The following is a 17215-nucleotide window of genomic DNA, read 5'->3' as shown; positions in this document are numbered from 1 at the left end:
CGCTTGCTAAAGTGCCCCTTTACATCATTGTCTTGGAAGAAAACATAACCCCAGGAGGAATTGCAGCTCCTGTTTATTCCGCAATTCAAATAAAAACATCGCACTCATATGTGCACACCCCCAGTTCGTATATAAACATCGCACTCATATATACGCACCCGCAGTTCATATATAAAGATCGCACTCATATATACACACCCGCAATTCAGATATAAACATCACACTCATATAGAAACACCCACAGTTCATATATAAACATCGCACTCATGTTTCCACACCCACAATTCATATACAAACATCACACTCATATATATATATACACCTATGGTTCATTTGCAAACATCACGCTCATATATACACACCCACAGTTCATATATAAACATCGCACTAATATATGCACACCCACAGTTCATAAACAAACATCACACTCATATATATACACCCACAGTTCATATATAAACATCGCACTAATATATACACTCCCACTGTTCATGTGTAAATATCACCCTCATATATATACACCCACAGTTCATATATGAATATCACACTCATATATACACTCCCACTGTTCATGTATAAATATCACCCTCATATATACACACCCACAGTTCATATATAAATATCACACTCATATATACACACCCATTGTTCATATTTAAACATCACACTCATATATACACACACAGTTCATATATAAACATCGCACTCATATATGGACTCCCACACTTTATAAAACAACAGCGCACTCTCACTACACGTCCTGTTTTGTATTTTCAGCGTTAAATTTGCTGAAGTCTGGCAAAGGGGGCGAGATGTCGGTCCTGCTACTTCGACGGATGTGTCGGTGTCCAGGGGATTGGAAAGCTCCTGTGCCACACGAAGTGTCTGAAAGGCCCGGATACACATGAAGATCATGAGCGCGGTGTCTACACCTCGTGCTGCAATGTTAGCGAGCCTGATCAACTTAAAAGGCGGCTTGTTGCAAACACCTTGTGGTCTCAGTTTCTTTTTGCACAGAACTGAACCTCAATCGTTCAAAATGCAATGTTTTCTTTGCTGTTTCACAATAAACAATATCTTATAATAAAGTTTCGCTCATTGGTTCCTCAGTGTCAGAGGGAGAATTGTCCAAAACTCCTCATTTAATTCATGGTTTATTCAGAATCAGCCCACGATTGACACAGAGAGATAAACACACCGAGAGATACAGATTATCGGTAAACACAGCAAAAGATACAGAGTATCGGTAAACACAGCGAGAGATACAGAGTATCGGTAAACACAGCGAGAGATACAGAGTATCGGTAAACACAGCGAGAGATGCAGAGTATCGGTAAACACAGCGAGAGATGCAGAGTATCGGTAAACACAGCGAGAGATACAGAGTATCGGTAAACACAGCGAGAGATACAGAGTATCGGTAAACACAGCGAGAGATACAGAGTATCGGTAAACACAGCGAGAGATTCAGAGTATCGGTAAACACAGCGAAATAGACAAGAGAAATAGAAAAATACAAACTACCTCAAACGCTAACAGACAGTGAGAGGTAGATATCAGGAAGTGGAGGTGGGGTCGTTGCAGCTTAATTTGTATCATCAATTTGCAAAAGCTGGGCAAATTGCCATTTTCTTCACAAGAGGTCCTCGGTTCCATTCCCAGCAGTGCCTTTTTATTCTATCTGATATTTACCCCATTTCTGAATTAAACAACAAAGTAACACAAACCGTATTTGTATTAATTCCGGAGCCAATAAGGAAAGGACTGCTGAACTGTAACGCGGAAGTGCTCGTTCTTTGTACAGACGGACCTCTCACTGAAGTAGCAAGCACTTTGAGCTTGACAAATCATAGAATCGTTGGAGTTTGGAAGGATGCCATTCGGCCCATCGAGTCTATGCCGTCTCTTTGTAAGAGCAATCCAGTTAGTCACATTCCCTCTCTCTTTCCCCGTAGGCCTGCATTTTCTTCCCTTCTACTATTTATCCAATTCCCTTTTGAAAGCCACGATCGAATCTGTTTCCGCCATCCTTTCAGGCAGTGCCTTCCAGATCAGAACTTCTCGCTGCTTTTTTTTTTCCTGATCTGTGCTCTCTGGTTCCCGATCCTTCCGCCAATGGGAACAGTTTCTTTCTATTTACTTTATCTAAACCCGTCATGATTTTGAACACTTCCATCAAATCTCCTCTCAAACTTTTCTGTTCTCAGGAGAACAACCCGAGCTTCTCCAGTCTATTCGCGGAACTGAAGTCCCTCATCCCTGGAACCATTTCTGCACCTTCTTTTCTGCATCTTTTCTGCACCCTCTCTAAGGCCTTCACATCCTTCCGAAACTGCGGTGCCCCGAATTGGACATAATGCTCAAGTTGTAGCTGAACCAGTGTTTTATAAAGGTTTAATATAACTTCCTTGCTTTTGTGCTCTATGCCTCTATCTATAAAGCCCCAGATTCCGTATCCTTTTTAACCGCTTTCTCAATCTCTCCTGCCACCTTCAAAGATTTGTGCACAGATACCACCAGGTCGCTTTTCCTGCACCCCCTTTAGAATTGTACCACTTAGTTTATTTTGCATCTCCTCGTTCTTCCTTCCAAAATGTATCATTTTGCATTTCTCTGCATTAAATGTTATCTGCTATGTGTCCGTCCACTCCACCAGACTGTCTATGTCATCTAGGAGTCTATTACTGTCCTCCTCACTGTTTACTGCGCTTCTAAGTTTTGTGTTATCTGCAATTTGAAATTGTGCCCTGCACACCCAAGTCCAATTCATTAATATATATCAAAAAAAGCAGCCATCCTAGTACCGACCCCTGGGGAACACCACTGGATACCTTCCAACCGTTTACCACTACGCTCCGTTTCCCGCCAGTTAGCCAATTCGCATCCATGCTGCCACTGCCCCTGTTTGTTCCATTGGCTTCAATTTTGCTGACAAGCTGATTACTGGACTATTCCAATGGTCTCCTGGCTCGTCTCCCATCTTCCACCCTCCATAAAACTGAGCTCATCCAAAACTCTGCTGCCCGTATCCTAACGCTCAACAAGTTCCGTTCTCCCACCTCCTCTGTGATCACTAACCTACATTGGCTCCCAGTCCGGGAAAGCCTCGATTTTAAAATGCTCATCCATGTTTTCAAATCCCTCCATCTCTTCACCTGTCCCTATCTCTGCAACCTCCTCCAGCCCTACAATTCTCATCCTTCTTTTCAAATGCCTCTATGGCCTCGCCCCTCCCTGTCTCTGTAACCTCCTCCAGCCCTACAACCCTCCGAGATGTTAGCGCTCCTCCAATTCTTCCTTCTTTTGCATCCCCGATTTTAATTGCTCCACCATTGGCGGCCGTGCCTTTAGCTCCCTCGGCCCTAAGCTCTGGAATTCCCTCCCGAATCCTCTCCACCTCTTTACCTCTCTCTCCTCGTTTAAGATGCTCCTTAAAACCTACCTCTTTAACCAAGCTTTTGTTCATCTGTCCTCATACCTCCTTATGTGGCTCAGTGTGAAATTTTGTTTGATAATCTCACCTGTGAGTCGCCTTGGGTCGTTTCACTCCGTTAAAGGCCCGAAATAAAGTTGTTGTTCTTCTTCTTCTTGTTGTCGTCGTCGTCGTCATCAAACGCATTGCCCTCATAAACCCTCTCTATTACCTCACCAAAAAACTTAATCAAGTTAGTTGAACACGATTTGCCTTTAATAAATCCATGCTGGCTTTCCTTTATTAATCCACACTTGCCCAAGTGACTGTTCATTTTGGCCCGGATCATCGTTTATAAAAGCTTCCCCCCACCGAGTTTAATTTTACTGGCCTGTAGTTGTTGGGTTTATCCTTACACCCTTTCTGAACAAGGATCTAACATTTGTAATTATCCAGTCCTCTGGCATCACCCCCGCATCTAAGGCGGATTGGAAGATTATGACCAGGACCTCTGAAATTTCCACCCTTCCACTCCCTCAGCAACCTTGAAAGCATCCCATCCGGACCTGGTGACTTATCAACTTTAAGCATGGCCAGCCTTTCAAGTGCCTCCTCTCTATCAATTTTCACCCCATCCAGTGTCTCAACTACCTCCCTTTTTACTGTGACTTTGGCAGCATCTTCTTCCTTGGTAGAGACAGATGCAAAGTACTCTTTTAGTGCCTCAGTCACGCTTTCTGCCTCCATGCGTCGATCTCCTTTTTGGTCCCGAATCGGCCACACCCCTCCTCTTTTGAACCTTTCATTATTTAAATGCCTGTCGAAAACATTTGGATTACCTTTTATGTTAGCCGTCAAACTATGTTCATACTCTCTCTTTGCCCCTCTTATTTACTTTTTCACGGTACACGGAACTCACTTGCATTGTCAAACTGATATCTATCATAAACCCCCTTTATCTGCTTCATTTTACCCCCTATCTCTTTCGTCATCCAGCGATCTCAGGCCCTACCTTCCCCCTTCTTGGGAATCTACCTAATCTGTACCCGAAACATCTCCTCCACCCATTGTTCGATTATATTTTAGCCTGCAAATCTTTGATTCCAATTTACACGGGCCAGGTACGTTCTCAACCCATTAAAATTGGCCCTTCTCCTGTTAAGTACTTTACTCGAGATAGCTCCTTCTCCTTTTCCATAACCAATCTAAACCTTATGATACTATGATCACCGTTCCCTAAATATGACACTGACACTTGCTCCACTTGACTCACCTCTTTCTCCAGAACCAGATCCACCAATGCCTCCTTCCTCGTATCATTATGTGTTAATATTAACACCTGTGACGTATTTGTATATTTGTTATATTTAATGTAAGATATTTGAGCTGCGAATGTGTCCAAAACACGTTTTCAGGATAACGCACTCGTGGGCTTATTTTACAAACTCCTTTAACTACAACCAGCAACCAATCTCCATGAAAGGTTGCGAAGCAAAGCTGGTTTCAGAGCAGTTTTCGGCGTTCAGCTTTTGTCCACAATGTGTAATTAGTAGAAACTCATTTAAAGCACATCTTAGTATCAATGAGAATGTCAGGCACAGGACAGTTGGGATGGAACCGTCTCTTATAATAATTACAAAGTGTAATAGATTATAAAGTGAAAAAGCCAATCCAATCTCTCAGTCTCTCTCTCTGTCATTTTCTCGATGAGTGAACGTAAACCAGCAGAAGAAGCTAAAACAAAGTACTGAGAAGTTTTGTTTGTTTCCTTTTCCTTCGGGCGAGTACAGTTGAAGAGAATGATTTCTGATTTCTGCTGGACAAATAACTGGAATGAGCAGTGCATCTGGTTCCCATGGTTACCCAGTGAAACATCCACGTTTATATTTCACATTTACACTGATACCTTCCTTCCTCACTAATTATAGGAAACTTTTGGTAAGGTTCAATCACACTTCAGAAGTCCAGAAGCGCAAAGAAAGGTGAACACCTCATGGTGACGTAACCTGCAGGCGAGGGAGGTTTGCAGTTTTACCTGGAGCTGTAAATGTATAAACTCCTTCCAATGTACAAACTCCCCTCACCAACAGTAATTCAATTCTAACTGATCTGAGACTTTGGTCATTTTGGTGATTATACTTTGTAGAGTTAAAGGAGCAGTAAAATCCGTTGTGTGTTGTACACATAGCCGTTCAGTCAATATAAAACATTGTCATCCGACCTACCATGAGCAATGCCACAGGGGGTATGTTTGGTTACGGACAGTTCTGCCTCCAGCAGTTGTTCTCTCGGTCACACATCCGGCATCACCTCTTGGTCTCACACTTCAGAGTCACGCCTGAATATAAACACATTTCTGTTTCAGAATTTGACCTGAAGGTCAACAAATCGCAAGTCAAGAGGAAGGGAACAAACAAATCAAATATTTAAGAACGTTAACGGATAGAAAATTCACCATAAATGACTGAGGAAAAAATGAAGCAAACGGATCAAGATGAACAATTAGCAAAATGTAACAAATAAAGAAAGGAGAAGGGGAACCGATCAAATCGCTCCAAATAGTTTTTGAAAAATCCTTTTGTTTTTCATCTTAATTTCTCCGTTAAGTTGGGGACGAACATCGAAAAATACTTTTCGTAACATCATAAAGACAATTAGAATACAAATTTCACAAAGTAGGCCTTAATCTTACTTATACGATAGCATGTTATGTGTTTGTAAAATCTGCAATTGTTTTACCATTCTTTAAGTTTAGAGAGATGCTCTGAATATATGTTCTACATTGAAACGGAAGTGGATTAATAAAATAAAATGAGGACATTTGTTTATGAATATGAAGAGCTGATTTTCCATGTTAGATATCGCAATAACTGTAATTTGTGAAATGGTGGAATGTATTTATTTCTATATCTGTACAGGTAAGGAAATCCCCACTGGATCATTTCCAGGAACCAGTCAAGTACTTAAATTAGTTTGTCAAACCCAAAACACCCTTTGGGATTTGCTGATTGAAAATTTCAATGGAAATCGCGACCATCACAAAGCATTGGAACAAATATACCCGCTGAGGTTTTGGGATTGTTACTGACTTCTTTATATCACTGAGTAACCTATTTTAAACTGGGTGAAGCTACAAATCTGATGATAAGAGTTTGGGTTAGAGAAGGAACAAATGAAAGTATCAAATTTAATTACACTTATTCCACAAACACTGTACACCACATCCTTTAAACATTGTTAACTGTTTCGACATAAAACTGGAGAGGGTGTAAATAGAAAGTAACAGAAAAAAATCTCATTAATGTCTCAAATTTAATTTTGATATTGTTGCATAAACATCGAACAGCCCATCCCCAAAACACTGTCCCGATCTAAAATCTATCAGCAGGACCCTGAGCCACAGTGAAAATGCTGCGATATCAACCTGGTTCAAAACACACAGCCTTCTGATTTGGAGTCAGACGCGACTGTTCTTGCACCAGGCCCACAACAAGCGGCTGGAGCCGGATCCATTGGAGGGCGATCGGTGCAGACTGCCGCCGCGGCTCTCGGAATGTGAGAGGCGGAAGCAGGAGCAGCCTGACCGCCTCAACCACAGCACAGGATCCCCGCTCTGCCTCACATTGCATAACTGACTCTGTGGCGCAATGGATAGCGTGTTGGACTTCTACTTAAGGGTTGGAGGAGACATCCAAAGGTTGTGGGTTCGAGTCCCACCAGAGTTGGATTTTAGTTCAGGGATCGGGAACTGGGAAGTGAAATTTTGCAGCAAAACCGCAACAGGATCATTGATGTCCGTGAAGGACGGGAAGATTGGCGAAACATTCTCAAGGAGGAGACTCAACATCTGCTCAGACCGAATGTCAATCCGCTGGACTTCCGGCTCTGTCATACTGCATGTTCCTTCAGACAGGTTTCCAACTGGACACATGCATCAGGCTGCCGTGACAGCATTGGTGCTTCAGGGGTAGAATTCTTGCTTGCAGTAATTCTATTCCTGTAAAAGCGGCTCCTAAAAATCGCAAGATGGAAAGTATCCTGCCTGAGAGGTCTAACCCGCTGGTTTAAAGCTCCAGTTAAATCCCTGAAATTTAGATGGATCAAAATCATAGTTTGTGGTTCCAATTCCGCAGCCTCCCTCCGGAAAACAAGTAATGCTAAACATCTCATCTGATATTGCAACAGCGCAGACCGGAGGAACCACATGGCAATTCAAATAAGTAGATGCATTTTGGAACACACCAATTGTACCTTCAACTCCGGTTGAAATGTTCACGAGCAAAAGGATTGTTTGACCTTGCTGAGACTCGAATTAACAACCACGGCATTTCCCGATCCTGCACTGTCATGGAAGGAACGCTCACTGACCGATTGCGCCGCTAAAGTCCGGTCACTCTGATCACCTGTCCCACTCTGCTGGAAAGAATCTTAAGGTAAGAGGCCCTCACCTGTGGAAACGTGTCCTGTCCCCGAAATGAAACTAATATCTGCACTTCCACTTCCAGCTTCTTGCACATCCTCTGCTCCATCGCACGACAATCGGGTTTTCTGCGAACAGGTCAAAATGAACATTGCAAGAAATTCTATCAGTCGTAAGATTTGAACCCAGCGCCCACGCAGCGATTGGATTTATTATCTTAAAGCAGTGATTTCCGTTCGGACAACGCCTTGTCAGCCTTTCACTTTTTGTTTAATGCCCAAATAAATAAATTGGAGCTAATTGACCACATTTACGCCGTGCTGGGGTTGTTCTCCTTAGAGCAGAGAAGGTTCAGAGGAGATTTGATGGAAGTGTTCAAAGTCATGGAGGGTTTAGATAAAGTTAATAAAGAGACGCTGTTCCCATTGGCGGAAGTGTCGAGAACCAGAGGACACAGATTTGAGGTGATTGGCAAAAGAACCAAAGGCGACATGAGGAAAATCCTTTTTTTACGCAGTGTATGGTTCTGATCTGGAATGCGCTTCCTGAAAGGGTGGTGGAAGCAGATTCAATCGTGGCTTTCAAAAAGGAATTTGATAAATACTTGAAGGGGAAAATGCAGGGCCACGGGGAAAGGGACGGGGAATGGGACCAATGGGATTGCTCTTACAAAACGCAGGTAAGGAATTGATCGGTCGAATGATCTCCTTCTCCGGTGTGTTCATTCTATGATAAATATTATTTTACATACAGTGAACAGACCATCCCTAAAAGACTGCCCCGCGTCAAAACAGAGTAATACTGAAAAGTGATTTGAGCACGCATCTATTCTAATCTGGAGTCAGATGCGCTACGGTTGCGCTACGTGGTCATCAGCAAGTAGATGGAGCCGTATCTATTGGAGGGAGATCGGTACCGACCGCCACAGGGACTCGAAGAAACGGAAGCAGCAGCAGCAACAGCGCAGGAGCCCCACTCTCTCATCCAGCCGTTACCAGCGGAGAGCTGCCAGTCCCGGCCTGAGCCCTGTCTGGGAGCCGCCTACCATTCTTTCTTTACAGAACGGGACCGATCCAGTTTCAGCTCACACACAAGCTCAGGAATCCCACTCCTGTCAGATTCACTTATTTAAACCTTGTTTAGCTTCAGTGAATTGGGATTTAATTCAATCCTCATCTGCCCGCCGCTCTGTCAGTTCAGGACTTTATTTAAACCGACACTTGGAACTCTGTTTTAGAGGGTGCCGACTGATTAAGCATTTCGCAGTCCCACCTCAAACACTTTTTGCTGCTAACTTCTGCTTAATACAAAGTTCCCAGGAACGAGGGAATTTCTCCTGGTTACTGAGTTCGAGTTAAGGAACAATAGGGGTGCCATTACACTACTTGGTGTATTCTATGGGCCACCAGCTAGTGGGACGGATATAGAGGAGCAAATTTACAGGGAAGATACAGAGAGGTGCAAAAGCCATAGAGTAGTGATAACAGGGGATTTCAGCTATCCTAATATAAACTGGGATAACAATAATATAAGGCGCAAAGAAGAGGAAGAATTTGTGAAATGGGTTCAGGATAACTTTCTCGACCAGTACGTTTCTGGCCCACTGAGGAAGGAGGCATTGCTGGACTTGGTTCAAGGGAATGACGTGGGCCAAGTGGAGCACGTGTCAGTGGGGGAGCATTTTGGAGCAGCGATCAGTATCATAAGGATTAGAATAGCTATGGAAATGGACTCTGTCCACTCTAAAGAAAAATACTCAATTGGAGGAGGGTCAATTTCAGTGGGATGAGAACAGATCTGGCCCCGGTAAATTGGAATTAAAGGTTGTCAGGCAAAAGTATAATTGGACAGTGGGCGGCTTTTAAAAAGATTATTCGGGTATAGAGAAGGTACATTCCAACGAGGTAGAAAGGTAGGGGAACTAAAGCCAGAGCTCCCCGAATAATAAGAGAGATAGAGAGTAAGATGAAGCGGGAAAAAGTGGCGTATGACAGGTGTCAGGTTGATAACACAAGTGCCAACCAGAGAGAATGTAGAAAGTTCAGAGGGGAAGTGAAAAAGGAAATAAGAGGGGCAAAGAGAGAGCACAAGAATAGCGGAAAACATAAAATGGAATCAAAAAGTATGCTACAGACATGTTAACAGTAAACGGGTAGTAAGAGGAGGGGCGGGGACGATTAGGGACCATAAAGGAGATCTACTCATGGAGGCAGTGGGGATGGCAGAGGTATTAACTGAGTACTTCGCATTTTTCTTTACCAAGGAAGAAGATGCTGCTCGATTCTCGATAAAGGAAGATATAGTTAAGAAACTGGATGGGCTAAAAAATGAGAAAGAAGAGGTACTAGAAAGGCTTGCTGTGCTTAAAATAGACAAGTCACCTAGTCTGGATAGGATGCACCCGAGGATGCTGAGGGAAGTAAAGGGGGAAATTGCAGAGGGACTGGCCATAATCTTCCAGACATCCTTCGATATGGGGATGGTGCCAGAGGACTGGAGAATTGCAAAGGTTTCAACCTTGTTCAAAAAAAGGGTGTAAAGATAAACCCAGCAATTATAGGCCAGTCAGTTTAACCTCGGTGATGGGGAAAGTTTTGGAAATGATAATCCGAGACAGAATTAACAGTCACTTGGACGAGTGTGGATTGATTACGGAATGCCAGCACGGATTTGTTAAAGGCAAATCGTGTTTAACCAACTTGATAGAGTTGTTTGATGAGGTAACAGAGAGGGTAGATGAGGTCAATGCAGTTGACGTGGTGTATATGGACTTTCAAAAAGCGTTTAATAAAGTGACACGTGGTAGGCTTGCTATCAAGATTGCAGCCCATGGAATAAAGGGGGCAATTGCAACATGGATGCAGCACTGGCTAAATGACAGGAAACAGAGAGTTGTGGTGAATGGTTGTTTTTCGGACTAGAGGGAGGTGGGCAATAGTGTTCCGTAGGGGTCGGTGCTGGGACCACTACTTTTCTTGATCGATATTAATGACTTGGACTTGGGAGTAAAGGGTACAATATCAAAATTTGCAGATGACATAAATCTTGGAAGGGTAGAGAACAGTGAGGTGGATCGACTTAAAGAGGATATGGACACGCTGTTGGCATGAACGGACACGTGGCAGATGAAGTTTGACACTGAACAATGCGAGGTGATGCATTTCGGTGGGAAAAACGAGGAGAGGCAATATAAACTAGAGGGCACAATTCTAAAAGGGTTAGAGAAACAGAGCGATCTGGGGGTATATGTGCACAAATCGTTGAAAGTGGCAGGGCAGGTTGAGAAAGTGGTTTAAAAAGCAGACGGGGTCCTGGGCTTTATAAAGAGGGGCATAGAGTACAAAAACAAGGAAGTCATGATGAACCTTTATAAAACACTATTTCGGCCACAAATGGAATATTGGGTCCAGTTCTGGGCAGTGCACTTTTGGAAGGACGTGAAGGCCTTGAGAGGGTGCAGAGGAGATTTACTACAATGATTCCAGGGATGAGGGACTTAAATTACATGGATAGACAGAAGAAATTGGGATTGTTCTCCTTGGAACTGAGAAGGCTGAGAGGAGATTTGATAGAGATATTCAAAATCATGAAAGGCCTAGACAGAGTAGATCGAGTGAAACTGTCCCCATTGACGGAAGGTACATGAACCAAAAGGCATAGATTTAAGGTGATTGGCAAAAGAACCAAAGGTGACATGAGTAAAAACTTCTTTACACAGCGAGTGGTTGAAATCTTTGCTTTTTGTGCTTTGCATGTGATGAAATGTCATCATTTTACAGACTGTATCTTAAGAGTGGGATTCAAAGTTCAGTGCTTCTGACACCAGGAATCGGGTGCAGCCGTTGTTAAATTTATCAAAGCAAGCAATTGTCGCCGTTTATCACAAGAACGCCCGAACCGGATATGCGGTCAAGATGAAAGTAACGCAACGAGAAGCATCTGATACAACACGAAAGGCATCGGACTATGACAACAATCCCCACCGTTTTGCTTTTCCAACATGAAGGGTGTGACATTTATTCTCTGAATATAGAAACAGTCTGGTATCGCTCGCTACAGAAATCTCCACGTCACAGCGAATTCACCTTTCGGGACCTTGTCTGTCAAGATGAATTGTAATTTCCGTGAAGCCAATGTTCCATTCCTTTATACGTTTCATGTGCCTGCTCTCCGATCACAAGGTTTTTTTTAGTCCACAGGGTAAATGTTGGACTAACAGCCATGCTCAGCCGGCAATGATCACGGTACATTTTCTTGCAGACAAAACACACAATGAAACCCTGGAACTTTGAGGCGATGAATCCTCAGGAAAAATAAAATAAGGGCTCGAATCAATCTTACCAATAGCACCATCGAGTGAAGAGGTCACCTGCTAAACCAGTAATTCACTGAGCTCAACCTTGAGGTTGCAGTGACCAATATAACAGCTGTCTCCTGTCAGGTTACTTTTCCGAAATGAATGGTTGAAGCTTGCAGGAGTGAAAATCCAACGAGCCGGTCTTCACTCTTAAACCAGCAACTGTGAAGTTAAGAGAAACGTGCGGGAGAAATACTCGATTTCAGCGCGGTGACACTGGGCCAGAGTAAAGCTCAGTTAATATGATCGCCGAATGGCGAGAGGATGGATTTGGAACTCCTGATCGACCGCACTGTGCATTTTCCAGATCTGCTTGGAGCACCAATCCCTTCAATTCATCACTTACAGGGACAATTCGATTCTCGGTTTCTTTTCCCTGAGTTTGGCGAGATCTTCAAAATTGAAAGCGATCCATATCAGAGCGAACCTTGTCACCGACATGCTCACAGATACAAAGCGGCCGCACTCTGCTTCAGTGAGATGAAAGACCAGAGCGATTTCAAGTTGGAAGGCAATTGCAAAGAAAGCTCGTTCAATGAAAGTGCAGGTCATTGAGGTGCTTTTAAAGTCCTGATTGTTTGAAGTGAACTTCTTCCGAAAGCGCTTGAGATTCAGGTGGAGTGATTTGGGGTCTTCCTTTCCCTCTTTGCAAATGTTTGAACGGCACGTCAAGATCAAAAGTCTCGAGCCAAATTTGGGTTTCTCCGGGTTATGAAACTCGAATCAAAAATTATACCCCGCCCTCAACGAGCCCAGAAACAAGAACGTTTCTTCACATTAATGTGTTCGCGACACATTCTATGAGAGGTCTGTCTGTATAATGAAAGAGGATTTTTGAAGAGAGATTCTGATCAACTCCGTGTTGCTCCTGAACAAAATACAAACACCAAACTGTGCGTTTTTGCTACTCAAATTCAATAAATATCACGAATTACACATAAGTACCGTTGGAAGTTGAACGCAGGATCTTCCTGTTTAACGAGACAGGCACGTTAACCAACTTAGCCACTTCTGAGCCCATTCACGGCCGCGTGTCCAACCTCCTCTCATTAATATCTACCTCACATTCTTTTGCGGGATCAGACTGTTTTATCTTTGTCCATTTCGCTTGCCCGTTTCCCTGTGAATCCCGATACTGACTGCGTTTCAGACTGTGTTCATCTTTGTGTGTCCATCAGTGTGCTGATACACAGATGAATATTTGTGCTTGTGTTTGTTTGTTACATTAAATAAATTAGGGGATCAGACAATTCTCGCTCTGACACTGAAGAACTAATTGAGCAAATTTCACAGCGAAGTATTGTTTATTGTGGAGCTGAAACTAAAAAAATCGTAAGAGGTGCAAAAAGGGAAAACGAGAAAAACTTGTGAGGGAAATTAAGACAACAATCAAGGTTTTTACACGTACATTAAGAGAAAGAAGGGTGACTAAGAGTAATGTGGGCCCCTTAAAGACAGATGGAGGTGATATTTTAATTGAAAATCAGGAAATGGCAGACCAGCTGATACTCACAGAAAAGCATGAGGATAATCGACCAGAAACACGAGGAAAACTAAAAATAAATCAAGGGGATTCAGTGTAAGTAAAATAATGGTAATGAAGAAAATAATGAGACTAAAGATGGAAAAATCTCCAGGATCTGATGGTTACCACCCCAGGGGATTAAAAGGAGTAAGTGAGGAGATTGTACAAGCTTTGGTCATGATCTTTCATACTCTCATGATTCAGGATTTGTTCCATGGATTGAAAAATTGCCAATGTCATTCCATTATTTAGGAATGGGAGCAGAGATAAAATAGGACATTATAGACTTTTAGTCTGATGTATGTTGTGGGGAAGTTACCCGTATCTGTTATGAGGGAAAGAATGACTGAGCACTTGGATAAATATGAATTGATCAGAGAAGCCAGCATGGATTTGTAAAGGGTAAGTCAAGTCTAACGAAACAAGCTGAACTTCTTGAAGATGTAACTAACGTGGTAGATAATGCAGTGTCTATGGATGTTATATCGACTTCCAGAGGCATTCGATAAGGTACCACGTAAGAGACTGTCAACAAAAATGAGAACACATGGAAATTAAAGCAACCTATTGACATGGGTAGAGAGTTGGTTGGGAGGTAGGAGACAGAGAGTAGGGATAATAAATCTGTGCTCAAATTGACAGGATGTGATTAATGGTGTCCCCCAGGGATCTGTACCGGGGCATCAACTTTTTACTATATGTATAAATGAGGCAAATGAAGAAATAGAGAGCCATATATCCAAATTTGTCGACGACACCAAGTTAGGTGGCACAGTGAGTAATGTAGATGGGAGCATAAAGTTACAAAGCGAAATTGATAGATTAAGTGAGTTCGTAAAACTGTGGCAGATGGAGCTTACATCGAATTACATAGAATGTACATCACAGAAACAGACAATTGTGCCCAACTAGACTATGCCGGTGTTTATGCTGCAGACGAGCCTCCTCCAACCCCTCTTCATCTAACCCTATGAGCAAACCCTAATATTCCTTTCTCCTCCATGTGTTTATCTCGCTTCCCCGTAAATGCATCCATGCTTTTCGCCTTAACTACTCCTTGTGGGAGCGAGTTGCACATTCTGGCGAGCATCTTTGTAAATATGGTTCTCTTGAATGTCATATTGGATTAATTTGTGACTATCTTATACTTATGGCCCCAATTTTGGACTCCTCCCCACAAAATTGCAAACACCTTATCTGCATAATCTTAAAGTCCTATTTCAGGTCACCCTCAGCGTTCTATTTTCTATGGAAAAGAGCCGAAGACTGTTCAATCTTTCAATACGGGGAAGTGTGACGTCATCCACTTTGGACCTAAGCAAGATAGATGAGAATATTTTCTAACTGGTGAGAAACTAGGAATTGTGAAGGAGGAAAGATGTTTACGGGTCCAAGTGCAGAAATCATGAAAAATCAGTGGACAGTTACAAAAAATAATTGAAAAGGCTCATGGAACTTTGGCCTTTATCTAAAAGGAGCTGGAATTCAAAGGGGTGTAAGTTATGTTACAGTTATATAAGCCCTGCTGAGGCCACATTTCGAGTACTGCATTCAGTTCCAGGCACCACACCTCAGGGAGGATATATTGGCCTTGGAGGGGGTGCAGCGCGGATTCATCAGAATTATACCGGAGCTAAAATGTTTAAATTATGCGGAGAAGTTGCAAAGAAAAGTTTTGTATTTCCTTGTGTACAGAAGATTAAGTGATGATGTATTCGAGTTGTTGAAGGTGATTAAATGAACCAATGGTGTGTGTGCGAGCTGTGAGACAGCTTGAAATACCAATCCTCTGCACCACTGGGGACTGAGACTTTCAACAAACAGGGATTTTCATTCGTGCAAGTTTCGTCCACATTTTCTGCTCTTCATTTCTCCGACCTGCTTGTTGCGCATTTCCCTTCAATTCAGGACTTACAGGAAATACTCGATTCTGCGGTCAATCTTCGGGTCACATGGTGAGATTTCAAATAATTGAAATCGACCCTTTTCAACCCCAATATCGTCACCGACACGTTTGACGAATTCAAAGCGGTTTCTATCACGGTTTTGCTGCACAACTCGTTCAAAGATACTGTCGGTAATTGGAGGGTCTTTCAAGTCATGACACGAAAATAACAGTTCGCACTGCCGTTTTCGCAAGACGCTTCAGATTCATGGGGAATGATTACGGTCTGGCGGTTAAATCTGTTCCCTCTTTACTAAAAATACTAAAAGTCCCCCCTTTGAACCCGGGACTTTTAGTATTTTTATAACCTATACCAAACTTGTTTATCCTGTACTGTACATTACTTATTAAATATTACAGGTAAGCAGAGTACTTGAGCTGTCACAGCTGTGACTTTGACTTTTCTCCCTCTCCTCTGGATCTCCCCGTCAACTGCCACGAACCATAATCTTCTGTCACACTTCTCCATCAGAAAGTTCCGAGTCTCGGTTTTTAAATGAAATAACGCCCATCTCTTCAATCAACGACAGCTCAGAGAGAGTTTCTTAGTTTCAGCTCCCACTTTCCCCAAATCCTCAAAGTAGCATGAAAATAATTGTCCTTAAGTTAATAATAATAATATAATTAAAAGTTCTTATCGTCTGGGGTTTTGTTTCAGATGCCACGGCTTTTAAATGTCGCTGCGGATGTTTAACGAATCGCCTCTTGGTTGGAGGCTTCTGTGTGGGAAAGATCAGGAAGCGATAATTGAGAGAGCGAGGATGAAGCTGTTTGATGGGAGCACTGGTGACACAGACCGTGCGCGGCTCCAGTGGCGCAATCGGTCAGCGCGCGTTATTTCTACAATAATTATACCCTCGAGAAATGCTGGGGTTGTGAGCTCCAGCGCCATCTAAAGTTGTTGAACCTTCTAAACATTCTTGATTGGAGTTCAAGGTACAACCGGTTCCATAACGCATCGACTTCTTCATGTCCCCGTGTGGGCACTGAGGCTCCTCTGGCCTCCCGTCTTGCAACAGCAGGTGAGAGTTTCTTTGTTCATAAGAGGAGAGAGGGCAATTGGTGATAGTTGAAATGGTAAAGCGGCCGGCACGAGATGTTTAAATCTGAAGAACCAAAACACAATTCTTCTTTCCGTGAAGCAGGTATTCATCGGTTTGAAGTGTCGTGGAGGGAAAATTCGGGAGGCAAATCTGTTGCCTGGTGTCACGGTGTAACGGGTGAAATTATTCAGCTTTCAATTGTTGATCGGCTGAAATGTCGAGAGGCATTTTCCAGCTCCCGTGTGGAACAAGTTTAGCTTTTGAGCCATTGGGTAAAGTGTTTTATTTTTATTGCTGCTAACGAATGACAAGACATTTTGTACAAACAAGAAGAATTGCAAAATCACGAGTTCACTGTCCATGTTTCTGACATCATGTTCAACAGAAACAAGGATTCTCCTCAACACGTTGCTGAAAATTGGATAAAAGGGATACTCCCCCAAATTCGACAGCGACAAGGATAATTCTGAGTCCTACCATGAATCTGTATGATGGAAACCAATTTGACAGCGA

General features: G+C 42.8%; 1 non-coding gene across 1 annotated transcript; it reads left to right on the top strand.

Annotated features, from left to right (window-relative positions):
* Positions 1 to 7045: 7045 nt before the first annotated feature.
* trnar-ucu (transfer RNA arginine (anticodon UCU)) lies at positions 7046 to 7137 on the top strand. The gene is given in 2 exon segments: positions 7046 to 7082; positions 7102 to 7137. It is a non-coding gene; the product is annotated as a tRNA-Arg (tRNA).
* Positions 7138 to 17215: the final 10078 nt, after the last annotated feature.

The sequence above is a fragment of the Heptranchias perlo genome, chromosome 20 (genome assembly GCF_035084215.1).
Source record: "Heptranchias perlo isolate sHepPer1 chromosome 20, sHepPer1.hap1, whole genome shotgun sequence".
NCBI classification, from domain to species: Eukaryota; Metazoa; Chordata; class Chondrichthyes; order Hexanchiformes; family Hexanchidae; genus Heptranchias; species Heptranchias perlo.
The sequence above is the reverse complement of the archived record's forward strand: the minus strand, read 5'-3'. Positions and strand labels throughout refer to the sequence as shown.